Source organism: Ornithodoros turicata, chromosome 1, assembly GCF_037126465.1.
Source record: "Ornithodoros turicata isolate Travis chromosome 1, ASM3712646v1, whole genome shotgun sequence".
In the NCBI taxonomy this organism is placed as follows: Eukaryota; Metazoa; Arthropoda; class Arachnida; order Ixodida; family Argasidae; genus Ornithodoros; species Ornithodoros turicata.
In genome coordinates this window covers 64,744,127-64,754,094 of record NC_088201.1, presented here as the reverse complement: position 1 = coordinate 64,754,094, position 9,968 = coordinate 64,744,127, and the positions used below count along the sequence as shown (strand labels likewise).

The 9,968-nt window shown below is 45.2% G+C and overlaps 1 non-coding gene across 1 annotated transcript; it reads left to right on the top strand.

Moving 5' to 3' along the window:
* Positions 1-224: 224 nt before the first annotated feature.
* Positions 225-296, top strand: Trnav-aac (transfer RNA valine (anticodon AAC)). Its single transcript has one exon. It is a non-coding gene; the product is annotated as a tRNA-Val (tRNA).
* The last annotated feature ends 9,672 nt before the right edge of the window (positions 297-9,968 follow it).

Here is a 9,968-nt window from a genome sequence, read left to right as displayed (position 1 = left end):
GGACAGCAGGAAGGAGTGGGGGGGGCAGGCGTTTCCGCTGAAGTTCAGCGCAAGAATGAAATCGCGCGGGATTCGATCTACCGGCGTTGTTGCGTGCATTCTTGGGCCGTACGAAATTTTAAAGTTGGCGCGAATTCAATGGATTTCATGTTCGTCGATCGATTAACTGTTGTGCCCATGAATCTTACTCTAACTGACGGTATAATCCACTGATAACGTTACAAGCCACGGTGGTGCAGTGGTCAGCATACTCGACCAACTGTTGAGGGACCCGGGTTCGACTCCCGGCTGTGGCTGTTGTACTGGATGTTGTCCGTCAGTTGGATCACGATTGACATCTCTTGGAAGGCAACATAATGCCAGAGCCCCGGGGAACTTGCCTGATGTCGCGGTTACGCGTTTATTATGTTATGGCGTCACCGATATAAATTTGCTTAACCACCTCGCTTTCTGCTGTTTGCAGTATGCGTTGCACAGAGCTGGGTGTAACTCGTTACGAAGAAACGATTTAAATACCCTGCAAAAAATGAAATATTAACGGATTTCGTTATAAAAATTGGTGATTCGTTACCCCAAGTTACTCCTTCGTTTTTTTTGTTTTTTTTTCTTCCCCGTTTCTCCTCCATCTTGAAGTATGTCGACATTCCATGTGCTTGTAACACGTGGTGACCTGACCCCCGTGACCGCAAGTTCCTCAGATCGCCGTCCCTATCCACGTGGAGCCTTCCTGGAAAAGAACCCTAGGTTTCTGTAACGTATGTGTAACTCGTTACCTGCGGTTAGCGGGAACTTGTTCCTTTTGTTTTTTTAGTATCTAATAGCTTATTTAGTCCCATTTTTGGCAATGTGTACAAGTCTGCAGTTAAAGAACCGTTCAGGGAACGAAGTTAATAGATACTGTTGTAATACGAAACGCAGCAGGATGACTTCGCACGTCGAGATTCCCTACGCATCAATAATCCCCGCAAAAATTCCCTATGTGCTCCCAACGTGGACGAGGAGCCGGATCCGCAACTTATCCCCGCAACGGCTGCCGCACACACCCAACAGTGAGACGGGGCTATACGGGAGGATGGCGTTTTCTTACACCTATCTGTCTGACGAACTTCACATTGCCTTTTCATGCCCGTATACACGCGTATGTAACCTTGAAACCGGCGAAGCTGAGATGGATTTGCTCCCCTATTTCCCCAGGGTGGAGCAAAAATGATGGTGCTGCGCGCCCCTTTGTCGAGGCTCCATAACAACACATTACGTAACCCCGTACCGCAGGTAGTCCCCCCTCATCTTTACGTGCACCTTAAGAACATGGGAGGTTAAAAAAAGTGAGGAAAGGAACAAGTAGAGAAAGGAGCCGGAAAAAGGGGTTTCTGTTATGTTTAAAGCTGATTTTTTTTTCTTCTTGAGACCGCAGAAAACGCGAAAAAAAAAAGCGCGTATAAGACGAGGGTAGGTTTTAGCCCGTACAACTGCGGAACTGATTCCTACGTGCTATGTGGACTTAAAAAAGCGTGACGAACAATAGATCTCTAACCCTAAACTTGAACTTGAAGCCCCCAGTCGCTCAAGGTCTTGGGAGGAGACCCCTTTTATGTAAGGCTAGCTATATGGCGCGCATATGCTCGCTCCCTTTCCCTTTATTTATTTTCGCTCCGCGTTTATATATCAAATACATGGCTGGCTATGGGGGGGGGGGGGGGGGGGAGAGGCGCTTTTTTTCTTGCTAAGATGGATGACGTCTCAGATGCACTCGTCTTCCCACGGTTGGGAACTTTCTTTTTTTTGCCAAAGGGCGGGGTTGCATTGGGCAAGAAAGGGTTTGGGCTGCTGGTGGCAGATGTGTGAAACCGAAGGTGGCTCAACTGGAACCTTCAAGGTCGTGAGATAGTCTCTGTTGCGGTGACATTTCTCATTCCCGACACCGCTGCACATATAGGGAGTGTTTTTATACTCCGTAACTGTTTTTCATATGTTTCGATAGCGTCGCGAAATTCTTCGAATTTCATCCGCGCGCTACGAATTATAATGTCAGCCCGGAATTACGTTTTTTCTCGCGCTTTAAAATCCCTGCCGTGAACTATACATTCGAGTAGAACACAGTTATGCATCACGCAAAGCCATAGCTGGTGTAATTGCGCAATGGGACAGGGAAAAACAGGACGAGACGGATCCACACGTTTTTCCACGTCCCATTTCGTCCTTGCTCCGGAACCCTTCGAACACAAGGATGTGCTCCCGTCGTTGCATTTGGGAGCGTTCAAGTATAGGTGTACAGGGTTTGAAATGTACAGAGTGCGTCATAGAAAACAGAGATACGTTAATGTATGCGTGACCTACAGCCACGTACACTTGCAAGTTGTTTTTGGTGATCCAGCTCTAGCACATAAAAATTTTAAACATCGCCATTTGCCGCGTTAAATTATTGCAAATACAAAACCTAAATTTTGGAATCTGATCATGGTCCCGAAAGGCCTCGATGTATAGCCGGATGAACACAGCTCCGTTGGACAGGTGGCGCCACGCTTGGCCATTGCATATTAAGAAAGCCAAGTGTCCCGACCTCGCTCTTTATGCACCGACTAAAAACTATGTTTATTCAAGATGGCGGTGACGCAGGCAAGCTGGTGGATGCACGATGAGTAGCGTCTGCAGTGTCGTGTTTCTTCGTTTCCCAAGCTCGGGTTCTATATACTCATCATGGATATGTTTATCCGGGTACGTTAAGGGTCCTCGCGATCGGATCTCGGGAATTTCTTTGTGCAACATTTGATTATCTTTCTAGTATTATTATTTATTTATTTATTTTACGCACATTAGCGAAGGGGGCTTAGACAAAAAGTCCAGTGGACTCGACAGGGGCCCAAGCCACTCCTGTAGCAGCAACACATAACCCAAACACTGAACTGTACACAGCTCAAACACACAGTCCACAAAGTTCATTCCGCGTAATAAGCAATGAAATTTTCTTCTGTTCTTTTTTACAGTCATTGGGAATGTTTTCCAAGGCGCACCTTGTCGTTGTTCTCCCTCGTTTTTCGTCGAGTCAGTTGGCGGTATATGTGTAGCTACACGGTGTCCACAAAATGCTACCGTGGCAAAGGGGTGACGCTGATAGAAACCATTTAAAAATAAAATGTTGAAAAATAAATCTCTTAAAAATCCAACTTCCAAAATAAACTTTTAAAAATAAATCATGTAAATACCAACGCGGTCAAAAGAAACTCTGAAAAATAAACTCCGAAAAGTCAATGCGTGCAAAAATAAATCTTTCAAAATCCATCCATCCTAATTGGTGGACAGCTGAAGCTTTCGACGTCCACGTCAGAAAATAGTACGCTCTTCACTCTTGGAATGAGCATTCATCTGAGAACGATAATTTCGCTCTACTGGAAGTGGGTTGTGTGGACATCCTCCGTGACTACGTACTTATTTGTATATCTACTCTAAAGGAGAACAGTAAAGAAGGGGACGGAATTCGAACCGTCAGCTAGCTTGAGCCCACGTGTAGCCGTCCATGCATCCACCACATTCACTGTCCCAGCAGGTGACGAATTCAATATCTTCCCTTTATATATATATATATATATTCAAACTCAAACTCAACTCCTTGAGTCTGTGGAGAAAACAATGGAACGAACAAGGAAACGTACAACACTAATCCCTTTATGCCATGAGGCCTTCCAGCGTATATAAGAATGGGATAGTTCCATTAGCTCACCTAATGTGTTTTATTCTTGTATTCATACGCGTCGTCGTCTAACTCTTAAACTGGGTATTTCGATTTCCTCAACTGTTATTGAAAGAAACATAGTTGATTATGACGCAGATGTGAATAAGAGCGTCAATATTGTGGATTTCATTGAACAGATCATTGTGTTGCCCAAACGCACGGCAGAGTTCCCCGCTAGGCCTAACTATGATTTATTTTGACAGTGCAGATTTTAAGAGCGTGGAATTCTTAAATGATTTATTTCCGCATGTGGATTTTGATGGGTGAAATTTTAAGCGTGAATTTTTTAATGTTTTTATTTTGAAGTGTTTATTTCACCATACACTTGTGGCAAAACGTTACCAGCTGACCAAAACATTACCTACACTCTTGAAACGAAGGAAAGCATCCAATTTGACGTGCTTCTTTGACGTGCTTTGACGTGCTTCTTTGACGTGCTGCTTTGAGGGTGCTACACGTCACGCAGTGTTTCTTACGAATTAACAGCGTTAATCCGACCAGTGCGTTGTGTATTTCAGAAGAAGGCCTTTCGGATAATGGATCCCCAAACTGCTCTATCTCTTCCCAGACTTTGCATCTGCCTTTTTCTCATCAAATGTCGCTTTCATGTAGATGTGTTTGCCGAACCAGCACAATATAAATGATAATCATTCTTACGGGCATAAGACTGCTGCAACGCCGTCAGTGCGTTGTATATCCCGGATATAGCGTGTAGCAGCGATTTATCCGATTACGGCGATTGATGACGAAAATATCGCCGGTTAATGCGGACATTATCTAGCTTACTGAAATCTTTGCCCACATAACCCACTTGTACGTAAACCGAAGCTGCGTCGTTTAATAACCGACGCAAATGGATGAAAAATTAATCAACTGGAAACGATATTACTTTCGTCATATTCGCACCTGGCATAGACAGTCTCCGTATATCACGCCTATATCCGCACTATCTTGTCAAGCTTCAGCTCCTCCGCGCAATAAACGTTACGGGGCAGTGAATACTTCCCTCAGTTATACATCTTGCCGTTGCGCCCATATAGTATAATACTGCATCGTAACGCGATGACTCGAAATAATTATTTTTGTGTACGTTTCTCCGCGGCAGCAGCGCGTGACGAATCGAAAACGCCGCCTGGCGGAGATTCGGGAGAATATGGTACAGCAGCCGGACGCAGTGAAAACGGAGAGGCGTAGCACGCCCCCGTAATCTATTTTGTGGCGCAATAGACTTATATAATAAAGACGTGGCGCATCCGTGTGTTATGGAGAAACGCCTACTACATGTTCGCCAGGTGTGCTGGCGTAACTAAGTGATCCGCTGCGTGATATGCCCACCTTGATTGTGTTCACCAGTTTTAGATTGATGCCCAGCGATGAAAATGGGATTCGAATTCATGTCAGTTGAACTGTGGTTGAAATAACAAAGGTTGAATGGCAACACGCGGTGGATGTGAGCTATATATATACGGGATTAGTCTAGCAAACGTTTCACATTTCGATCGCATCGTAAAAATAGAAGACGGGGTTTGGCACACCCCAAACTTTGCAGACTGATAGCCATTTGGCCGAAGTTTTATTGGAATTTTTTGCAAGCGTTATGGTCACGTAGCAAGAATATTAAAAATCTAGCAAAATCTCGCCCCATGCATTTTCAATGGCCTATCTCACACAAACACCGCCATTTTGTCTTGTGTCTGCTTCACATTCACGTCACCTCACACAAGCGGCGCTGCCTATAACGATGCGACATGCCGATGCTGACGTCGCTGACGTTATGCCCTAATCGTCTTCTTGTGTATGTTGGCGCCACCTGCGTGTGGTGAAATGAAAGTGAAGCGCACACAGGAGAAAATGGCGGCTTTTGAGTGAGATCGGCCATAGAAAATGCGTGGAGTGAGATTTTGCTTGATTTTTAATCCCTCTTCTACAGGACAATAACGCTCACAAAAAAATCCAACGAACCTTCAGACAAATGGCTACCTGTCTACAAAATTTGGGGTTGGCTTCGCCCCGTCTTCTATGTTTACAATGCGATCGAAATGTGTTTAGGCCGAGAACCGAACTTTTTCTTTCTTTCTCTGGGTTGTCTCGTGAGTACAGAATGGTTCTTGGTTAACACTGGTCACTCCGTGGCATAGAGTACACCGTTAGATCGAGATTAAGCGCCCTTCTTATAGCTAACGTGACGTTTTCCCTGCAAGTCCCCAGTAAGTCACTTTGCAGGGAAGCTGACAGCGCAGTTGCAACTTGTGCAGAGATTGCGACATATATTATACATAGGTGTCCCTGGTAAAACACATCCGTTGCAGACGTTGCACATACACCGGTGTATTGAAAACGTGCAAAGCACCACGCCCTAAACATATCTAAACAGCGAACTGGGCGCCGCGCACGCCCATTGCAGTCGGGCCTTGACCAATCCACCCCAAACACGACAACTCATCTCCTCGGACACAGTCATTATCGTTGCCTATCGTAGCGTAACCTCATCTAACCTAACCCTGCCTAACCCAAACCACCGTGAAGAGAAGCGTGCCCTGCGTCCCAAACAAGTGTGTTCTCCTTTGCCAGACGCTCTCGTGACGCAGCTCAACCCGATCAATACCGCTGGACGGGAGGCCTCTCCGCAACACGCACTCGTTGAAATCGGCTCCCCACTCCTCTGTACCCTCACAACAACCGGGCATCCAGCCCTTTTCTTGTTGCCTCCCCCTGTTGAGAGAGATAAAGGGGGGGGGGGGAAGGAATAAAATGAAAGCAACAACAGCACGAATAGGCGTGGTCAAACCTCCCCCACCAGTGGCTCACCATTGGTCACTCGGGTTCTACTACCCCGTCGATTGGGGGAGAATGCGTGAATAAGTGCGAAAAAGGTCCAGAGATACAAAAAAAAAGGGCGTTGGAGCTGCGTCAGTCCCCCCTTGTGTATCACTTCCGCTATGTGTATTTTTCGTTCGTTGCCGAGAATAACGGCGCGAATTTCCGTTGCGTCTGACCAAGCGTGCATATACGGAGGATGGTAGGCACGTTGGGGACTTCTTCAGCACGGTACGTGCAGTACAACTGCGCATCCAACGAATATGAGGTCCACCGTCTTCGGGTGAAATTCGTGGTGTGCCCTCTTGCTGTACCCACTGACAAAAGGTTTCACCAGTAGTGAAATGGACCCACGGCTGTATCCCTGACTGTCGCCTTGCATTCCGTATAGTTTGAAAACGCGTATAATAGGGTTTTATTCGCATGACGTCGCTCGCACGGGAGCGCCACAGCCACTAGGGGATTTGCCCCGGAGCTTCACCCTCATCGTGTTCGCCATTCATTTGGTGCTTCTAAGTTCTTGTATCGTGTGAATTAATTTCCCAGTAATTTCCATGTTTTCAAAGTTAAAGGGGCAATAAACAGGTGTACGAGGCGCACTTTTTTTAAATGCATTGTGATACGTTGCCGACAGTGAACGGTGAACTTTATAACATATATGGCACCGAACCAAAACCAGATTTCACTGGACCTACAGGGCACGGCGAAAGTCTCGCCTGTGCGAAGGTAGTGCTCTCTAGAAGGGTGACATCTGTGCAGGTCTTACGACGTACACTTGGTCCAGTCCTCGCAATAATCGCAAAAAAAAAAAGAGGAAATGAAAACGAAGAGAGAGACTGTAGAGAGTGTTAGTAGACCGCTGGCGAGGGGAGAGGAGGAAAACCAATGTGTAACCTAGCGTTAACACACACATACACCCACACACACCTTGGATCCGCCACTGATAACTTCACGGTGACATTGTCATGGGTCTGCTAGAACTGCCTGTTTCCAGTATGATGATGAGAGGTGGATCCTGGTGGATCCCGTTCCTTTTGTATTCCTGTCAAGGTAACACCATCTTTCATTCCGAGCCAAACCAAAGCTAAAGAAAAACGGTCAACTGATTGGAGCTCAGATTCACCGTGGAAAACGTTTCGATCGTTGTTTGTATCTGTCCCTTCTATGTTTGTTCCAGCCTCAGAACATCAGTTTCTCTCTTTCTCTCTAGTTTCTCTCTGTTTCCAGTACCATCCGTCAGGTGGCGACATGATCAAAAGGGGGAATTGCAGATGATATCGATGTTAACACAATATAAAGTCAGATGTATAGAGAAGACAACCCGAATGAAGTGATTTTATGAACGCTAAAACGTGTCGTTATAGCAAATAACGGGACACAAATCCTACAAATCAGTGATAAAACCAAATCCTGAAAAATGAACGTTCCAAGAGATGTTCTATTCTGCTTCCATATTTTCTGCCATTGCCATCCGAACCCTGCCCATTAACGCGCGCGCCAAGAGGACGGAACATTTTCTGGGATGTACACCCCAAACGGATGTTATCGCCATGGACTGTATCGCTTGCTCGCCAGTCGTTTCACAGACGACGATTCACCGCCAGTCGTTTCGTCGACAGCGGGAATAACCATTAGAAAAAAAACGCGTAATCGTAACGTTTAGTGGAATGAAGATCGTAGTGTCTCGGCGGAAACTGTAGAATGTAGCGCTGCAGTATATGATCTCTTATGCGATAGCTGTGTACCTTCCGCACATTTTATATTTAGCCTGCACTATATAGACTGCATGCAGAGGCAAGAGTCGGTATTATATTGTATAATACGTTGTTGTAAATAAAGACCCGTTGGGAAAAGAGAGAGAGAGAAAAAAAGGACTCGGTGGATCGGCTGGAAACGTCACCTCATCGTTGGGTTGCGGGTTTGACCTTATTGCTAAAGACGCCAACAACCCTATCCCCAGCAAAGCGCTCTCATTGCTCTATCCTCAAACGATTTGTCCATTATGGCGGGAGATCGTTTGAGGAGGCCAATCCGAGGCCTCTCCGCATTGTCGCGCTTCTTGAGAAGGAGAGGTAGAGGGAAAGGTGTTGTTGCGTTTTTTTCTATCGATCATAAATCACGAACGATGCGACCGGTGGATCCCGTTCCTTTTGTATTCCTGTCAAGGTAACACCATCTTTCATTCCGAGCCAAACCAAAGCTAAAGAAAAACGGTCAACTGATTGGAGCTCAGATTCACCGTGGAAAACGTTTCGATTTAATTCGCAGTCGATTATTTCTAACTTAATTAGCATTCTAGCTGGCGCATTCTGTGCTGTGACGTCACTGTATGTAACTTCCCTATTCTGTTCTGCCAAGCAACCGAAGCCGCCAACTCAAGACAAAATATTTCTCGCTGATAACATCTCAGAACAGTTCTCAATCACCCACCTCAGTTACACATCCTTGTAAGGTCCACCATGGTGAGGTAGCTCATACATACTCACGGCGTCTGCGATACCGAAGCCGCACTCTAAAAGGTTTGATTATAGTCCTTTTTGGGGACTAGCTAGATGCATTGCCTGAACCATTAGTCCATTTCAGGACTAAATGCACAGAACTTTATATGCCACTGGGCTACTGTAAAACACTTATTGTTCGCAGGCAGGCCAAAATGTTGCTGAAACTATGTGCTGGAATCACATACTTCATATTCATAGTTTCTTGTAAGGGTTTGTTTGTTTGTTTTGTTTGTTTGTTTGTTTGTTTGTAAGAAAAAAGAAGAGAAATTGAGCATCGTCTAGTGTTCTGCTACTCCTAACATAAATTCTCCCCCCCTCCCCAAAAAAAAAGAAATCTGATACTTCACTACTTCTCAAGTGCTCTGCTCGCAAGTTCGCTATTCACTATTCACATGTTCACTATTGTAAGGGTAGCTGGTAAGCATTTGAACTGGTTCGCAGCACAAGCATATGTACTATCGCGAAATTAGGAGGTTTTACAGTACTTGTAGTTCTCGGGACTAAAATGAGGAGGAACTACAATCTATAGGGCACGAGAAGCTGTGGCTTCTTCCGGACTTAATCTTCTTTTCTTTGTGTGCGGAGGACGGAAACATGTTCGTTTCTGGTTTATCTCACAAACTACGAGGCCCTGCAGGGATGCAATTTTGCATTAGTATCTACATGTAGCTTATAGACTAGTCTAATGCAACTAAAAGAATTATTTAAAGAGATTGAAACATTTATTTTACTGAAAAACAAGCTTATGAAGGACGGACTCCGTCCGAAAGCTTGTATTTCAGTAAAATAAATGTTTCAATCTCTTTAAATACTTCTTTTATTCACTTGCGAGTGCTAGACTTCTCCCATTTTTTGCCCATTAGTTTTTTAATACAACTAGGTAGGATTGGTGCTCTCAAAGTCAGTCGACAGCTCGACGC